Below are 18114 nucleotides of genomic sequence, written 5' to 3' on the forward strand. Positions count from 1 at the left end.
TCCAGCAGAACTGCCCAACTGTGTCCAACCCAAACTGCCAACTCATAAAATCATGATTTAAACAACTGGCTGTTCCTTTAAGTCACTATGTTTTGGGGTGATCTGTCACACAGGAAAAGCTGATACAGTCTATAATAAGGCTATTGTTGAGGCTATAGTCTACCCAAAGCAAGCAATGTATACTTTATGCATCTTGGGAGAAGAAACTCCTCCCAAGTTTTAGGACCAAGAAAAGCTATGTATCACCTAAGCTGTCGATGTTCCCCATTTGTAATCTGTGATCCTCTGCTGTAACCCTGTGAAGATCAGAGTCACATCTAAGCTTGCTCCCCTTCTCCCTCCCTAGCAAGCACACGGGGCTCTCTGGCATGCATTCTGGCATCTTAACCACTCCGGCAACTCCGCTCCCTTTAAATTTGCCCCAGTGTCCTTACCCATTTTATCTATTGTATTATAGGTACTTCTATGAACTGCCTCAAAATCTTTACACAATAAATTGGAGTACAAGGGAATTAATCCCAAGACTGTGTCACAGCCTTAAAACAGTAATGAAGACAAACTGTTGTCCCCAGTAGAAACCACCACTGATGTTTTCCACCTTGATCTGACTCGAGGTCTCAAAACAACTTTTATCTAGAAACAAAAAAAGCCAAAATGACTCCCATCTGAAACACTCAGAATTTTTCTACCTTGCCTAAGCAGGCACTGGAATACGTCTTTCTAGTGTGGTGCCTGGAGCTGGACTTGCCCAGCTTCGATTTCTGGCTTTCCCACTTCTCAGCTAGGTACCTTGAGTGAGCCCATCACCATGGACTCTCTGTACTTCAGTTTCTGTCTGTGATACCTGGATAGTAACTCAGAAGTTACCAAGAGGGTGAAGAGAGAGAATACATACAAGCACGAGCCATTATTATTATTCCTGTTGCTACTACTGCTACTCCCCTTCATCTTCTTTCTTCCTCCACAGCCCCTTCATAAATTCATCATCCTTACTACGAGGACAGAGTGCTATGAAACACCATCCAACACCACCATTAAAAAGACACGGCCTGTATGGTTTATTCCAAAATTCCATGCATTAATTGCCTATATGTATAGACACACTCCGCCTCCATCTCAGACATCTGGTATTCCTCTGTAAGAGTAGAAGTACCTTTGTCTCGCTGCTTCTTTTCCTTTTGTTCACTTAGTTTGTCTAGAGGTAGGTTTGTCATCTCAACTCCGTAAGCAGTTCTCGCCAGCACTGCTGTCTAGGAGTCCATGACGTTGGCCCACTCGTTTATGAGTTCTTCCCATTCCATGAGGGAGGACAGCACACCGAGGAAGTCATCCCAGAGCTCTCGAGAAATGTACACACACAGGTTTGCTCGGATCCACGCCACCATGAGCGTCTAAAACCAACTAGCCAACAAGAGAACTGAATCACCCTCATTTGGAAGAAGAATGAGTTTTAACAAAATATTTTAAATTACTAGGAATAAAATGAACTTTAAAATAAAAAGCACTTGATCTTGATTTTCTTTTAGCGTCTCAAAATTTATTTGATCAACTGTAACCAGGATCTGAGCTATGGAGAAATCAGCTATTATCATGAACAAAGCTACTGGTTCAAAATCCTCTGGTGTCTGCAGCTAGTCCTGGCTGTAACTTGGGAGAAGACAAAACTCTCGGTACAACAACTATTCTACTTCTTTTTTTTTTTTTTAAGATTTTATTTATGTATTTGACAGAGAGAGAGAGAGACAGCCAGCGAGAGAGGGAACACAAGCAGGGGGAGTGGAAGAGGAAGAAGCAGGCTCCCATCAGAGATGCCTGATGCGGGGCTTGATCCCTGAACACCGGGATCACGCCCTGAGCTGAAGGCAGATGCCCAACGACTGATCCACCCAGGCACCCCTGGAATTTACATCCTAAAATAATCATTTTGATTCCTGTGGTTTCTGTACCAGTGAACTTGCTACCTGATGGGATTCCTTTGGGCCCACCCTCCCTTCATGGGAGAAAGGAAAAGGCTGGACTCCACAGCCCTAGGGGCCCCTGCCAGGTCAGTCCTGCCTCATTTCTATGCTTTCCACCAGGTGCACACAGAGCTTTCCCTTTAGTGCTGACTCAAGGACATCGAGAAAAAGCATCCAGAACACAGGTGTGGTAACGGGGCCCCACTGAGGACTTCCAGGAGGGAAGCGGCCACCAGAGCTGGTCTGCAGCAGCCCTGAGCACTGAGCACAGAGGCCAAAGCCCACTGACAGCAGGGCTGACCCAGCCAGGCCGCCCCAGGGCAGCGATGGGTGGGAGGAACACGTAAAGGACAGGCTGGAGAGGCATTTTACAACCAGAACTGAGGGGCATGAAGAAAGAGGGTTACAGAGTGGCTCTGAGGTCTCCGTTGCTGAGAATGTCTGAAAGCACCTCCTAAGCTGGAGTGATGCGCTCATCATGGGACGGGGGCATGGGAAAAACCCACAGCACTGTGTACTTTCAGGGGTATTATAAACACAGAGACACCAAACAAAAACAAAGGAGAAAAATGAAAACATTTCGCATAAGCACATTTTCATGGCGCCACTATATGTTTGACGGTACTATTATTCGGTCATTCTGACAGTCTGTCATTTCAGATAATTGGTTTTCCAAAGTGAATTTAAAGCTTCAAATTGGAAGCAATAAAAATCAGTTAACAGCATTTCAGAGCAATTAACAACCTCTCCTGGGCTTATGAAGAATGATAGAAAACACCAGTTACATTGCTTTTCCACAAAGCAGTCTGATGACAATTTAAAATGGAAAAATCTACTATTAAGTAATATGACTACTTTTCATTCAGTAACATTTTTAAAGCCAATAATAAAAATAAACTATCAAAGTGCTAGATACTTACCTTCTTCATAATTCACAGAAACTGTTACAGAAGATTGATTATCATCTTACTGTTCACTTTGTAAAGCCATCAGTAAGTGGAGGCTTTGATGTTCTAATTATTATGTTGAAAAAGAGAAACATCTGTTTTACAGTATTAATGAATTTGAAATAAACTTACCATGTCTTTTTATTCATTGTAAGCTCCATTATCATGCGCCTACAAATAATCAAAACAGCTTTACAGGCATCAGCTGGTTCTCTTAAGAGCATGGGAACTTCAGGACATGGTTCCAACAAAAAGACGTTTGTTGCATTTATCAAAAATACCTTGAAATCAACAAATTTTACATTAAACATATAAATGTAACTAAACACATAAATCTGAACAAATTTTTCTTAAAGATAATGATATTAATTTCCCTCTACTAAACAATCACCTTTGAGTTATTTCAACTAAGGCAAGTGGTACCAACACATACTCAAGATTTTTTAAAATGCTTCTCTTAGAATCACCTGACACACTTGAAAGACCTTTCCTAGAAAAAAAATTATTAATACAAATTAATAGTGCAACTTTAGAAAATTTATGAATCAGAAAAGTTTCTGAAGACTTCTTTTTACATTACCTCAAAAGAAAAGGGGAAAACAGTAAGATAGGATCACTGCTTCTGGGTGAGAAATTTTGGGGTCGGGGACGGGGAGAGGAAGAGGAGCAGTGGTCAGACAGTGGCTGGGAAAAACCATCTGATTGCTGTGGAATCTCCCAGCACATGAACTTTGCAGGTAGGAAGCACGGCCAGCACCACCCAACACGGGCGCAGATCTCTAGTAGCTGTAGGGAGGCAGGAAACCGGCAAGGCCACATGGTCAACAGTACAGAGCTTCCAGGTGCATATACCTTGACTAGGAGAACGATATTAGGCAGTAGGATATAAAACCTAAGTGAATTCTTGAGATAAAATCAGATTTAAAAAAACTTAGATGACCAGCCAACAGCTCTACACTCTACCTCAGACCTTTGGGGTACAAGTTCACTGTCCATTCCTGTCAGGGGTGTTTCAGTAGAAAATTGTGAGACGCACAGATGTGGCCTATTACGTAGTCGTAAGTGACTGCTTAGGGGCACTACAGTAAAGTTACCACTGTGTTACTACTGACACAGACGACACCAGTGACCCTTCAGTTTAGGAGACTGAGTTGTCAGTCTGGTAATGAAGGTGGATGGGTACCATCTACCTAGATCCTATGCCTTCTTAAGTCTCCCTTGTGTTCAGCAGTACAAATTCAAAGGATCTGGGAACAAACAGAATTCTCTGGCTCACCTGGGAATGAAATCTATCAACACAACATCTTAAAATAGATGCACAAACGGACTGAAGAAATTAAAATAAACATGCTCAAAAGTCAAGTGGATGAATTTAAATATTGACAGCCTCTAAGATTATCTTGTGCAAGATTAAAAAGGTGTCAGGGCCTACTTTTCTAGAAAGAATTACTAAATAAGCACTGTAATAATTGGTAACAGATGATAACAGCAATTGTGAAGACTTTCCTAGATTTCAAGTGGGAAAAAGGAAAACAAAGAACTTTTTGACTAACCAACTCTAGCAGTGGTAGTATAATTTTAGTGGCCACTTTATTTTTTTACTACTCTGACTGAGATCAAGACCTGAGCTGAGAGATCAAGAGTCGGAGGCTTAACCGACTGAGCCACCCAGCTGCCCCTCGCGGCCATGTTTTTGGAAGACGTATGGCATAGACGATCTGCTGCAAGACAGATCTTTCCCTCAAGGTATTTGGTTTCTTGATGTGAATTGGAAACTTTGCATACTCCCAAGTAAAAGTGAGGAGTCTTCATATATTATATTCTCCGCTCATTTTCTTTTTTAAAAAAGATCAAAATGCCAACTCCATGAATCTTTCTTACTACCATGTCAGTACTGGTTAAGGTAAAAATTAAAAAAAAATTAATACGTCCAAATTGTACCTCTCAACAGCAACTGGAGAAGAGTACTAGCTTATTCAACCTGTACTTGGCCACTTTTTCCTAATGAACCAAGGAAAGGACCAAAGATACTGGATACAAAGAGAACAAACACGGCTATTAGAATCCAAACTAAACATTTTTGAACACTGTTGTGCTACAATCAAGTGGAAAATATTTTTTCTTGGTTTGGCCAAGTTGATGTAACTCATCCTTTCAGAAAACAAATTAACACTCTCCTGAACCTAGGGAGATACTGGCAGTGGGATGGCTGAGGATGGCATATGGCAATCCACTTGGAGGACAAGGAATACCAAGGGACACAGGCTAGGGACTCCGGCATGCACTTCTCTGGTGAGGGCACAGATTTTCCTAACAACTGGCACCGGAGTTCTTTGAAGCTACTCAAGTAAAATCATCTTCATTTTGTTTCAAGTTGATTTCAAATTATTTGCTGATTTTCACTGAAAAATGAGAAGATTCAATAGTTACGGAGTATTAAACTGCTAATGAACCTGAAAGCAAAAAGGATACCATGACAAGGAATCCTACTGAGAGATGGATGACAAAAGCATGTCATTGAAAATTGGGCAACAGGCAAGCTATGCCTATGCTACCTCAGGTGGATATGGGGTAGAAGGTGGGCGCCAGGGAGCAGGGGAAAAAGAGGCATTCTGTGTTTTCACTTAGAGACCTAACAACCTTCCACCTAGATGGGAGCCAAGAGGTAATCAATCTCCCAATCCCCATTTTTGAGGTAAAATCCTGAGGTCTGGGAAGATTAAGTGATCAGCCAAAGTTGTTCTTTCCAATGTTCCCAAATGGCACTGGTTCTATTTAAATACTCATACAGATAAAGATTTAAAAAGTAGAGCATTTATCATCAAACAGGCAATTTTTAAGAAGAATATTCTTTATGGGATTATAGAATCACCATGCTTGTCTTGCAAATTAGAGTCCAGATGACGGACTAACTCCCCATATGTGTTCAGGACATGATTTTTAAGATTTAGATCTCAGTCATTTCACATTCACTGCGTAATAATCCCTCTCAAAAACTGCAACCAGCTCATAGGTCTCCTTCGACTAGAAAAGAATCTTTACAAACTGAAGATGAGCGGTCAGGAAGAAAACTCAGAATGAGAACTTAAGAGCTGTTTACTGACAGGTAGATACAAATATCCCCGTACTTTAATGATGCTATCACAATAAACAAAATGTTCAAATGGACTCAAACCAGAGGTCTTTATGTTTCCGGGCAGCCACGTACCTGCAGCATAGCCTGGGCCCTGGCTTTCCCGTTCTTATTTTCTTCTTGCGTCACACATCCTCTGCTCACTGCACTCGTGAAGGAGTATGTTCGTCCCCAACTGGAAGATCGCTTATGACGAGAACCGTCAGATGAGGTCTTTAGAAGATAAAAACCAGTTAACGGAGGGGGAAGAAGTACATGTTCACATATTTAATTCCTTACACTCACCAAAATTCATGAGAATAGAGGTTTTAGAAGGGCGAGTCTTTTTTCCATTTTGTTCACCACCTCCAGCACCTCAAACAGTGCCTAGTGTTTAGTATGTGCTGAAGAAATAAACGCAGGTCCAGTGACTGAATGAGTCTCTAAAACAGACCTTTAAAATGTGTGATAAATTCCATTTGCTTATCTATTCATTTTGACCTCATGACCAGTTATTAAAATGATTTCACCAATATTAAAAAATCAAAAATTATGGAATTAATACAGATATTTAAAAGTGATATGCCTTTGATTACAAATAGTCTTAAATGTTTGTTGTTAATTGCTGCAACACCCACTTTTAGAAATAATTTCTCAGGGGCGCCTGGGTAGCACAGTGCTTAAGCGTCTGCCTTCGGTTCAGGGCGTGATCCCGGTGTTCCGGGATCGAGTCCCACATCGGGCTCCTCCGCTGGGAGCCTGCTTCTTCTTCTCACACTCCCCTGCTATGTTCCCTCTCTCGCTGGCTGTCTCTCTGTCACATAAATAAATAAAAATCTTAAAAAAAATAATTTCTCAGACTAGTTTCAAAACAGCATGCCAGAAATAGAAATATGACAGATATTTTGTTTCAGGAAGAGATCCCACTGTGTCGTTTTAGGTTTATCCAGCCTCTAGCTTTACCTAACCAGGACGAAAAGTTCCATTCCAGCAGCACTCACTCTGAGGACAGCACCCAGCCCTGAAGTGAGGCTTCTTAAGAGAAGAGATAGCACTCATTATTGGGTTAGTCCTTTCGGCTGCTCTGGGCAGGCCACTGCACAAGACAAGACTGCCAAAACATTCTAAATTTAGTTTCTCAAATGCTATTTGTTTAAACATGTCAATACCAATACGGCAGTGACATTTTTAGTCTCACACGCAGACGTGTGAACATACAATGGTTCATAAAACAACTCTGCCGCCACAGTGAATGACAAAGCTGCCATGCACAGCCGGACCTAGCCTGAGGGGAAGGAGGTGACCAATGATCCTGAAGACAGCCCAGAAGCAGCCTCACTGAAGCAGGTCCTCACGGAACTCAGCAACTGGAGAGAAGCAACTACGATAAAAGAGCCCCGCCGGCCTGTGCCCCACTGACTGGCACCCTCGCCCGATCGGGTAGACTTTGCTAAAATACGTGTACTCCCAGCTGAAACAAGCGACAACGTATTACCTCTTTGCTGTCAGTCTCTGAAAATCCTAATTTTTCAGCATCTTCTAGGGCAGCTTCTTTTTTATCTGGTTCTTCCATGAACACAGGTTTGTCCTGGAGAATCCACTTTCTGTACACTGGAACTACCTTCCTTGTTACAGCGATGTCACAGGAAGGCAACAAAAATGCCTAAAATAAAAAGAGAAGACTCCCTTTAACTCCACACCTGCTCAGATCACTGTAACAGACGCATAACAGACATTTCTAATCACCACCACCAAGTTCAGACTTTCCTCTGAAACATACGGAGCCAGATATTTTTGTGCACACCAAACTTGCTGAAGAGAAAAGGCATTTTCAATTGGGCCAGAAAATGTCATGCAATTTAAAAATAACTTCTGTATTCTGAATATTTTTTTCACAAAAATAGCCAACATGCACGCCTACACAGATACTTTAAGTGGCTATATAAACCATAACAGTTATACAACCCAATGAATTAGAAATTGAGTATAAGACAACAGACAGACTACTGCAGCCAGCTGCAGCCAACTGTCACTCCTCCGCCTAACTCCATGTGCAGGGATGTCATGCTGGTGACAGAAGGATTATTTACACCACAGAAGTTGGCAAATGCTAATAATTGGAGCCTTTCTTTTTTCTTCCCCTTTGTCTTTCTCTTCCTTCCTTCTTTTTCGCCCCTCCCTTCCACCTTACCATCCCTTTCTGGGAGCCCACATTCACCAGCATACCAATGAGTCAAGACTGTACTCAGGTGTCTGTACTCACTGGTATGCTAGTGAATGCGGCTCGCAGAAAACACATGAAAGAGAGCCTCTGGCCAGCTGTAGCACTGTGCACATTGATGTGAACTTTCTTTTTTCCGATTTCTCACATTTATTTGAGAGAGAGAGAGAGAGAGAGAGAGCATGTGCCCAGCAGGGGAAGGGCAGAGGATGAGGGAGAGAGCAAGCAGACTCCAGCACTGAGCACAGAGCCTGACATGGGGCTCAATACCATGATGCTGAGATCACTGCCTGAGCCAAAACCAAGAGTCAGACTTTAGCTGACTGAGCCACAGAGCACCCCATGAACTTTTGAACATTACAGACTCTCTTTACACATATGCATGTAAGACTTCTGATTTAATGTAAGATTCCAAACATATAAACAAAACGGTAAAGGAGAAATGTATTTGCCTTTTGAGTATTAGCTCTAAGGAATATTTCTGACTGAGGGGTAAACACAAAGAGAGGAACTCAATACTACAGAAGTGTTTTCATTCCATAGATGAAAAATTAAGCTGAGGCTCAGAACACATGAGATATTTTCCCAAGGTTACAAAGTAAGTTAGCGATGATTCTAGGTCTTGAAATCTCAAGATTCAGAGATTTCATACTGTCCTTAATGTTCACGCTACAGGATCCAATGACAGGCAGACTTTAGTGTAACAAGGATTCATGCAATATATATATTTCCATTGATGTCATATCAAATTCCAGAATAGAGGAGTCTGTGTTATAACAAGAAGGTAACATATCAATGTAACAAATATTCTGACTTGTATCTCAAGAACAATCAACAAAGACAAAGAAGAATATGACAAAGTACAATGTTGTCCCAGTCTAATGTTGTTCCAAATTGTATTACAAATATTTTCACACATACAATAAAGTAGAAATACTTTAAAGTGAATGCCATGTACTGCCGCCTAGATTCTACCATTAGCATTTGCTAGATTTTCTTACCACATACCTATCAACCCACCCCTATTTATCCTTCTTTCAACCCATTTTATTTTTGATGCATTGCAAAGAAATCTGCAAACATCAGTACATTTCACCCCTAAACATTTCAACATGCATATCACTTCCTTACAGTTCAAAATTTCTTTATGGTACTTTACATAAAATTTATAAATCAGGAAATGCACAAATGTTAAGTGAACCATGTGATGAGTTTGGACAAATGTAGACAATGAGGTAATCCAAATCCAAAATCAAAGGTATATCATGTTATCCTCCTCGTAAGAAGCAAAGAGAAACGTTCTCTGTAGGAAAATAAGGTCACAGTAAAACCCAAATGATTTGTACAAACTGTCTGGTTAATATGATATGTAGCATATTCATTAAAAATCAGAAATATGAGAAAAGAAGTCAACATTAACAACACCACAATAAAAACCAGACAATACTTTAAAGACATAGGAGATCAGGATAAAGAAAGTTTCAAAAAGAAATGGAAATGGAATTGAAAAATAAAATAACCAAAATGAAAAACTCAGTGGGTATGGATTGACAACAGAATGGACATGGCTGAAAACAGGATGAAAAAACCAAAGGAAACACCCAGAGTGAAGCACGGTGAGACGAAAGGACGGCCTACTCAGAAAGGAAGGCAAGAGAGAGAACACAATGAAGAGCTGCTCCTATACTTGGCTGCAGAGGCACAAGGAAAGAAGATTAGCAAAAGAGGGCAGATATGATATTTGAGGAGAGAATGCCCGAGAATTTTGCCAAAATTGGTAAAAGATGTCAATCCACAGACTCAAGAATCACAAACAAGCAGGGTAAATACAGAGTACCTTACAGTAAAAGTGCTGAAAACCAAGAACAATCAGAAAATCTTACAAGCTTCCAGAGGAAAAAAGAGACATTTCCTCCAAAGGAGCTACCACGTGACCTCACATGACTTCTCAAAGACAATGCAACAAATATTCAATGTGCAAAGAGAGAACAGCTGCCCGGGTAGAATTCAATATCCAGAAAAACTGCACTTCAAAACCAAAAGCAAAATAGAGAAATTTTCAGATACAGAAATGAGAAAAACTTTTACCAGGAGATCTGACCTAAGGGAAATACTAAAAGTTATTCTTTAGGCAGAAGGAAAATAATTCTGGATCAGAGATTTAGGAAGAGATGAAAGTGCAATAAACAGGTAATTATTTGGATAACTCTAATTGGATAAAATATATATATATGAATATATATATATAAAAGAATAAAACTGGGTAAAATAATAAATATGAAAGAGATAATATATGTGTATACATATAAATAATATATTCATAATATGGAATTCAAATACAGATGGTCCTCAACTTAGGACAGTTCAACTCAGAAGTTTTCAACGTTATGACAGTGCGAAAGTCACGCATATTCAGTAGAAACTGTACTTTGAATTTTGATCTTTTCCTGGGCTAGGGATATGTAGTATGACACTCTCTTGTGGCGCTGGGCGGTGGCAGTGGCTACAGCTCTCAGTCAGCCCTGGGATCGCAAGGATAAACACCTGATACACTTACTACCGTTTTGTACCCATACAACCATTCTCTTTTTCACTTCTAGTATGGTATCCAATAAATTCCATGAGATATTTAACACTTTATTATAAGCTAGGCTTTGTGTTAGATGAGATCGCCCAACTTGTAGGCTAAAGTAAATGTTCTGAGCATGCTCAGGGTCGGTGAGGCTTAGCTATGATGTTCGGTAGGGTAGGTGTATTAAATGCATTTCTAACTTACTCTATTTTCAACTTCTGATGGCTTTATCGGGACAGAACTGCATTGTGAGTTGAGGCAAATCTGTACATAGCAGGGGCATATGAACTGAGAAGGAATAAATGGAACTGGAGTGCATACTTACAGGGTAAAAGTTGAAATTAATGCTAGATTTTAAGTTAGGGATGCAAACAATAAAATATTACAAATGAGTGTAAAAACACTAAGCTTGAAGAGAAAAACGGGATGCTAAAAACAACCAGCCTGAGAGAATTCAATACAATCAGCAATACAATTAGAGAGCAGAAAGTAAGATAGTGAACTTATACACCATTACAGTAGTTGTTATGTCAACTGTAAAGGGAACAATGCTCCAATCAAAAGATAGAAATTATAAGGTTCGATTTTAATAAGTATTAAAAGACCATTTGCCATTTATAAGGGGACGCCAAAAACATCCGGATGTAGAGAGGTTGAAAGTAAAAAGAGAGAGATACACCATGCAAACACTAACCAAAAGAAAACTGGTAGAGCTATATTAAGAATAGGCAAGACTGACTTTGAGGCCAAAAAGGAAAAAAAAGTATTAATAAAGAGAAAAAATTCTTCCTGATGAAAGAATCAGTTCAAAGAAACATATGACATTTGTGAATCCATACTGAAACTAATAATTTTGCCTCAAATATATATGTGTGTGTGTGTGTGTGTGTGTGTATAGCAAATACTGATAGACTTTGAAAAAAAATAGACCAATCCACAGTTATAGTAGGATATTCTCAGTAACTTGCAGAACAGCAGATCAAAAAAATAAGGATAGAGAAGAATGGAACACACGCTTCCTACCTTCTCACCGTATTCTCCATGTCTCGACCTCTCGTATTTTTCATCTTTGTCTCTCTGGGAGACAGTTGGGATAATTTCTTCAGGTCTGTCATTCTGTTTATTCAGTCCTCAGCTGTACCTAACCTGCTACTAAACTCACCCACTAAGGTTTTCCTTTACTATTTCAATTATTACTTTTTTTTTTCATCTCTAGGAGTTCTATTTCCTTATTATTCAAATCTGCTTAGTCGTTTGTTATAATTTCTTGTTTCCTGGAAACATTTCCAAGTTGTCTTTTATTACTTTAAACATGTTGAAGGTATTCATACTGAAAATTCTAGGAAAGTTTTGACTTGAAAATTCCTAATTGGAAGAAAGGGTGATCTGAAATTATTATACCCAGTTAAACTGTTTTTCATGTGGAAAAGCAAAAGGGAAACATTCCTCATCACAAACGAACTCAGGGACTAGAGCCTCAAGACACCTTCTTGAAAACACCCACTCAATGACAAAACAAGGCCATCCAAGAAGTGCATCAAAGCAAGCATGTTAGGACTCAGGACACCAGGAGGAGAGTGTAGCTAAATTCAGAACCAAGACTGAACAACTCTGCACATCAGAATTCCAAAACTGACTGCAAATAATAGTAAATTCAGGCTCACAATTGATAATATAATGAAATAAGTGGATGGGAACAGGAGGCTGAAGAAAATACCAGGCTGATAATTTCTTCAGATTTCTTAAGAAATCAATAAGTGCTATCTAAAATTACACCACGGGGATAAAAACTGATGCCACCACCTTAATGTGATTTTAATCTTCTCATTATAGATAAATATTTTGGTAATTAATATTTCTTGTGTTAAAGGAAATGTTTATTTGAATTTCTACAATTCTGTTTCTCTTTATTTTTTCTGCTGTCAAATTCAAATAAAATAAAATTCAGAGCTCTTCATTAAAAACGCACAAAAGCATCATTAAGAATTAAGATTCCATTGTCATAAAGTTACCTGTCAATCCTTCACCCCCACCCCGGTGCCTCCACATACCCTCCCATTGTCTCTGCCTTTACCTCAGTCAACCTCTGTCTGGTTTTACCTTCACCCATCCATGGCTGGCTGCCTGCGTGTCCATCTTTTTTTTTTTTTAAAGATTTTATTTATTTATTTGACAGAGAGAGACAGCCAGTGAGAGAGGGAACACAAGCAGGGGGAGTGGGAGAGGAAGAAGCAGGCTCATAGCAGAGGAGCCTGATGTGGGGCTCGATCCCATAATGTCGGGATCACGCCCTGAGCTGAAGGCAGACGCTTAACCGCTGTGCCACCCAGGCGCCCCTGTCCATCTTTAACTGCCTGCCAAATTCTCTGTCTGCCTGTCTGTCTGCACCTACGCACCTGTCCATCTACACCTCCCTACTCACTTCCACCTCTGCCAGCTGGCCTGTCTACACCTACCTGTCTCATCTTCTATGCCTGCCTGCCAGTTTGTTTATGTCCATCAGCTCCTCTGTAAGCCTTCCTGTCTGTCTGCCAGGCTGCTCTCTGTTTATATCCTGCCTTACCCATCTCCTCTCTGCCAGGCTCTTATTTGCTTCTCTAGCTAGCCAGGCCAGCAGTCAAATAGACACATGCAGGAATACCTGGAATGATACTCTACAAACATCAACAGGGGTTGCTTAATGGCAGTATTTTGAGTGATTGGCTTGGGACTCTATTTGTCTAATGAATATTCACTTTTTAAAAAATAAAGTTATTTTTTAAAACAAAACCAACACCAACAAAACAACATAATCGACAAATAACCTTTAGAGCAGTGCTTTGAACTTTTCAGACCCATAACCTAAGTAAGACATTTTACGGAAACATATATGCATTTGGATAATAAATGTTGTTTTAGAAGGTTTACAAAGAAATACTAATCCTTAGAATATGCAGGGTACTCTGAAATGTTTCAGGCCATCCTATTCTCTTCTATTCCATTATTTTAAAACAATACTGGCCTTTTTTTTAAAGATTGTATTTATTCATCTGGGAGAGAGAGACAGAGCACAAGCAGGGGGAGAGAGAGAGGGAGAAGCAGACTCCTCGCTGAGCTGGGAGCCCAGTGTGGGGCTTGATCCCAGGACCTGGAGATCATGACCTGAGCCGAAGGCAGACGCTTACCCATCTGAGCCACCCAAGCGCCCCAAAATACTGGCTTTTGATAAGTTGATTTCATGACCTACAAATGGTCACAACAGGTAAGAAAAACACTGGTAAGAAGACAAGTTTCCAGCGGAGTGACCCCGAGACCAGAACTGCCCCACCTGAAGCTTCTACCACTCACTGCAGCCTGCCTGCTGGGGGCAGCAGTAAACTGAGGCTGCCCTGAGCACCACTGAACCTCGTCTCCCCTCATTTACCATCTATTTCCACTGTCTGCAACCTACCGAACCATCCAGGCCAAGGAGACTTGCACAGTTAGCCCCTGTCACGAGCCTCTCTGCGCTCGGGGCCCCTTGTCAGCATTAATTTCGACACCACACCCATGGACATCTGACCTTCCTCCATCATGCACTGTTCTCTGGTGCATACACACACATCTTACCTCCCTCACTGAGAACATGAGCTTCCTGAATGCACATTTTAAACCTTAATGGCCTTTAGGCCTAAATATTAAATAGTCTCTGAACACTTTAAAATTGAAAACGAAATCACTAGGAAACAAGTCACATTTTGCCATCCTGAAAAGAACAATACAGAGAAAGACAATTATCATATGGTTTCACTCATTTATGGAACATAAGAAGCAGGAAGATCCGTAGGAGAAGAAAGGGAAGGTAAACAGAAGAGGGAATGAAACATGAGAGACTATGGACTCTGGGAAACAAACTGAGGACTTCAAAGGGGAGGGGGATGGGGGAATGGGATAGGTTGGTAATGGGTATTAAGGAGGGCACGTTTTGCATGGTGCACTGGGTGTTATACGCAAGTAATGAATCATGGAACTTTACATCAAAAACTAGGGATGTACTGTATGGTGACTAACATAATAGAATAAAAAAATATTATTAATTTAAAAAAAAAAGAACAGACAAAAAAATCCCGCCCCCCAAAAAAAGAATAATACATCATTGACCTCAAGAGGGCAACAGAATGCAATGTTAAAACCCACGCCCCTTCAAGAATCTCTACTTAGTATTTTCACATGCACAACCCTTACATTTTAAATTTCACATACATGCTTTCAAATTAGATTTGATGAAGAATAATGAGAAGGTGTAAATAAAATGTTTTTTGGCTTCACGGCACAAAGATGTCTCAGAAGTTCGGTCATAAGTAGTCTGCAGTTACCTACTTGGCCCAAGCTACTTCTGAACTGAATTTAGATTGGAGTGAGGACTAAATGGCATGCAGAATTTAGAGCACCCTCTGCCAGCGGTGCAATGTCAATAATGGATGCAGACAAAACTTTCCATATAGTAAATTAACAGTTTACCCAATAAAGGTAAAACCACATCAGTTTAGCATTATCTCACGTGCAAAATTTACAAGCTTTGTCAATCATATCTAGTCTTATAGTAAGCACTGGCGTCCAAGAGCTTAAAACATTGCTACAGATCAGGGCCTGCAAAGTATGGCCTGTCATCCAAATCCAGCCTGCCAAGTGACTTTCCTAAATAAAGTTCCCCGGGAACGCAGCCACGCTTCTTCGTCATGTGCTGTCCATGGCTCCTTTCTCACTACAAAGACAGAGCTAAATAGCTGTAACAGAGTCCGTGTGATCAACAAAGCCTGAAATACTATGATCTAGTCCTTTACTCTATAAAGAATATGACCTCTATCCTAAATTATATGACCTTGCTGACTTCAACTCAAATTAAATGGTTACCAAGTACCTTCCGTGGGTACAACAGGAACGCAACAGGGCAACGTTAATGGACAGACTAGGGTAGATTTTTAAGTCCTGGACTATTACGATAAAACAATGTTTTGGCAGCATGACATATACAGTATAGGCTAGAAAGGGATGACACAGCAGGTGCGGGGCTCCAGGGAGCATGCTGCTAACCACGGTCAAAGGAAAAGGAGGGAGCAGGAGTGAGAAAGCCCCCTGCATGGCTTGTCCGGGGATGGCTCACTGGAGGAGCTGGAGACGAGCAGCACGGGAGGGCTGAAATTAATACGCACACAAGGACACGAGCCCCGTTAAACAAGTGGTCAAGTCATGAGGAGAAGCTGATGTTAGGGAAGAAAATAAGCTCAGCTCTGGCCTCATCATCATTAAGACACCACTAGAATGTCAGACAAGGTCACCAGGGGGCATTTTAAAAGGCAAGTGTGCAAACAAGAAGCAAGGTCCAGACAAAAAGCTTGAGTGAGAGTCTCACGCCAAATGGCTGCTGGCTCCGAGCCCGAAGGAGGCAAGTGTGGAGTTACAGCAGAAGAGGCTCAAGCCCAGAACTTGGTCAATTCTTGGAATCTGGGGTCAAAGAAAACAGGGGCAAAGAAATGAGACAGAGAAGACACAGTCAGGGAGTGAGAATGTTACACTAATATTTTCTTAAGTCCAACCTTTTTATTCACTAAAATACAAAATACGTGAAAACCTCCAGATTGCTGTGGATTACACTGGGACTTTCATTGTTGGTTGATTTTTCCTTAATGACAGTCTCAGAAGTGAAAGGGTTCATCGCTATCTAGAAGTCTTGCCCCTCCTCGGAAAGCTCTTCATACTGCGCATGCACCGGTCACGTGTGTGCACAGGGCTCCTCCCCTTCTCCCCACGGACCACAGGTCTGCCATTCAGGGGCCTCACCTTCTGTGCGTGTGCCCAGACTCAACAGCTAGTCCCCATCACATGCACACACCCACAAAAGAGCCAGGCTCTGTCTCCCAGGGCACCGGTACCAAGATGCAGGTGGCCAGTGGCTCCAGCCCACACCACAGGTCTGCTGTCTTCTCCGCTGCACCGCGGGTTCTGTTTCCTCTGTCAGAGCTTCTCCACAGCAGCACGACTAACATTTGAGGCCTGATGTTCCCTGTCGTGGGCGAGTGCAGGCCCTGTCCTATGCCTGTAGGATAATCACTGGCTACTACCCACTAGAGGCCAACAGCATTGCCCTCTCTCCAGTTGTGACGACCAAAAATGTCTCCGGACAATGCCCCTGGGGGGGCAGAGCCAGCCCCGGTTGTAGCTCAGGGCTGCTAATCGTTGCCCGGCCTCTGATCTCTCTCTGCCATCTTCTTCCGCACTTGCACCTGCTTTCTTGTTTGTACTTCCCCTCCCTTTTCACTCACCACAGTGGCCACCACCAGGGTGCTGTACCAGCGTCATCCCTTGCTTTCCCCTTATTCCCCTCCCCACCCAACTTTTTCCTCTTACGTCATAAATACTTCAATCACACGTTCATGCCATGCGTGTTTGCAGGGAAAGTACAACCATCTGCAGAGCCTCCACAGAGCTCCCTCTGGCCCTTGGGACAACACCGGCCTGGGGCTCCTCTTTGCCATGTTCATTGGTTGATGAGTATTCAGCAAGAGCTTTCTTCCCACCTACCTCTGGGTTTCAAGTTTCTTACCGACACGTGAGGGTATTTTTGGAATGATTTGCTCAGATATAGAATTTCCCCTCCACATGTAGGAATTTTACAAAAACAAAATCTTAAAGAATCATACACAAAATCACAACACTCCGCATGAGAAATTAAAAGCAGGATTAGAGGGATCATTATTCAGTCCAGTAATGTAGCCCAACTCATCAGTAGTGTTTCTTGCAGGACTATGCGCAAAAGAACAAGAACAAGTCTCTTCAATTTCATGAACTTATCACACACACACACACACACACACACACACACACTAACCTGATGAAAGACTTCGTTCACAAAGGTGACATAACCTCGCGTTGACAAGAGAACCCGCTGCACCATTTCATACAAGGGGCGGTGCTCTTCTTCAATGCTACAATGGCTAGAGTTGCTGAGTCTTCGGTCAGACAAGGTGCTGCTGTTGGAGTGGTTTTTCTCCGGCTCTGCAGGCCGCCGCCATCCAGCTCTGCCACCATCTCTTGCCCCACACCACCACCAACGGTCTGGAAGAAAGCCATTACCACTTCTTTGTCTTTTTTTTAATAATAATATTTTTTATTATATTATGTTAGTCACCATACAGTACATCCCTAGTTTTTGATGCAAAGTTCCATGACACATTACTTGCGTAAAACACCCAGTGTACCATGCAATACGTGCCTCCTTAATACCCATAACCAGCCTATCCCATTCCCCCCCTCCCCAAGCCCTCGGTTTGTTTCCCAGAGTCCAT

General features: G+C 41.6%; 1 long non-coding RNA gene across 7 annotated transcripts in view; it reads right to left on the reverse strand.

Annotated features, from left to right (window-relative positions):
* Nucleotides 1-1153: 1153 nt before the first annotated feature.
* Nucleotides 1154-18114, reverse strand: part of LOC113250180 (uncharacterized) — a 32621-nt gene continuing 15660 nt past the window's right edge. For 6 of the 7 annotated variants that reach the window (XR_008958535.1, XR_008958540.1, XR_008958539.1 and 3 more), the window contains 4 exons: nt 17658-17884; nt 6114-7680; nt 3038-3186; nt 1154-1401 (listed from right to left, as the gene is read on the reverse strand). This is a non-coding gene — a long non-coding RNA (uncharacterized LOC113250180). The remainder of the gene's footprint in view (nt 1402-3037; nt 3187-6113; nt 7681-17657; nt 17885-18114) is intronic. The other variant, XR_008958536.1, reaches the window with a different exon arrangement.

The sequence above is a fragment of the Ursus arctos genome, unplaced genomic scaffold (assembly GCF_023065955.2).
Source record: "Ursus arctos isolate Adak ecotype North America unplaced genomic scaffold, UrsArc2.0 scaffold_100, whole genome shotgun sequence".
In the NCBI taxonomy this organism is placed as follows: Eukaryota; Metazoa; Chordata; class Mammalia; order Carnivora; family Ursidae; genus Ursus; species Ursus arctos.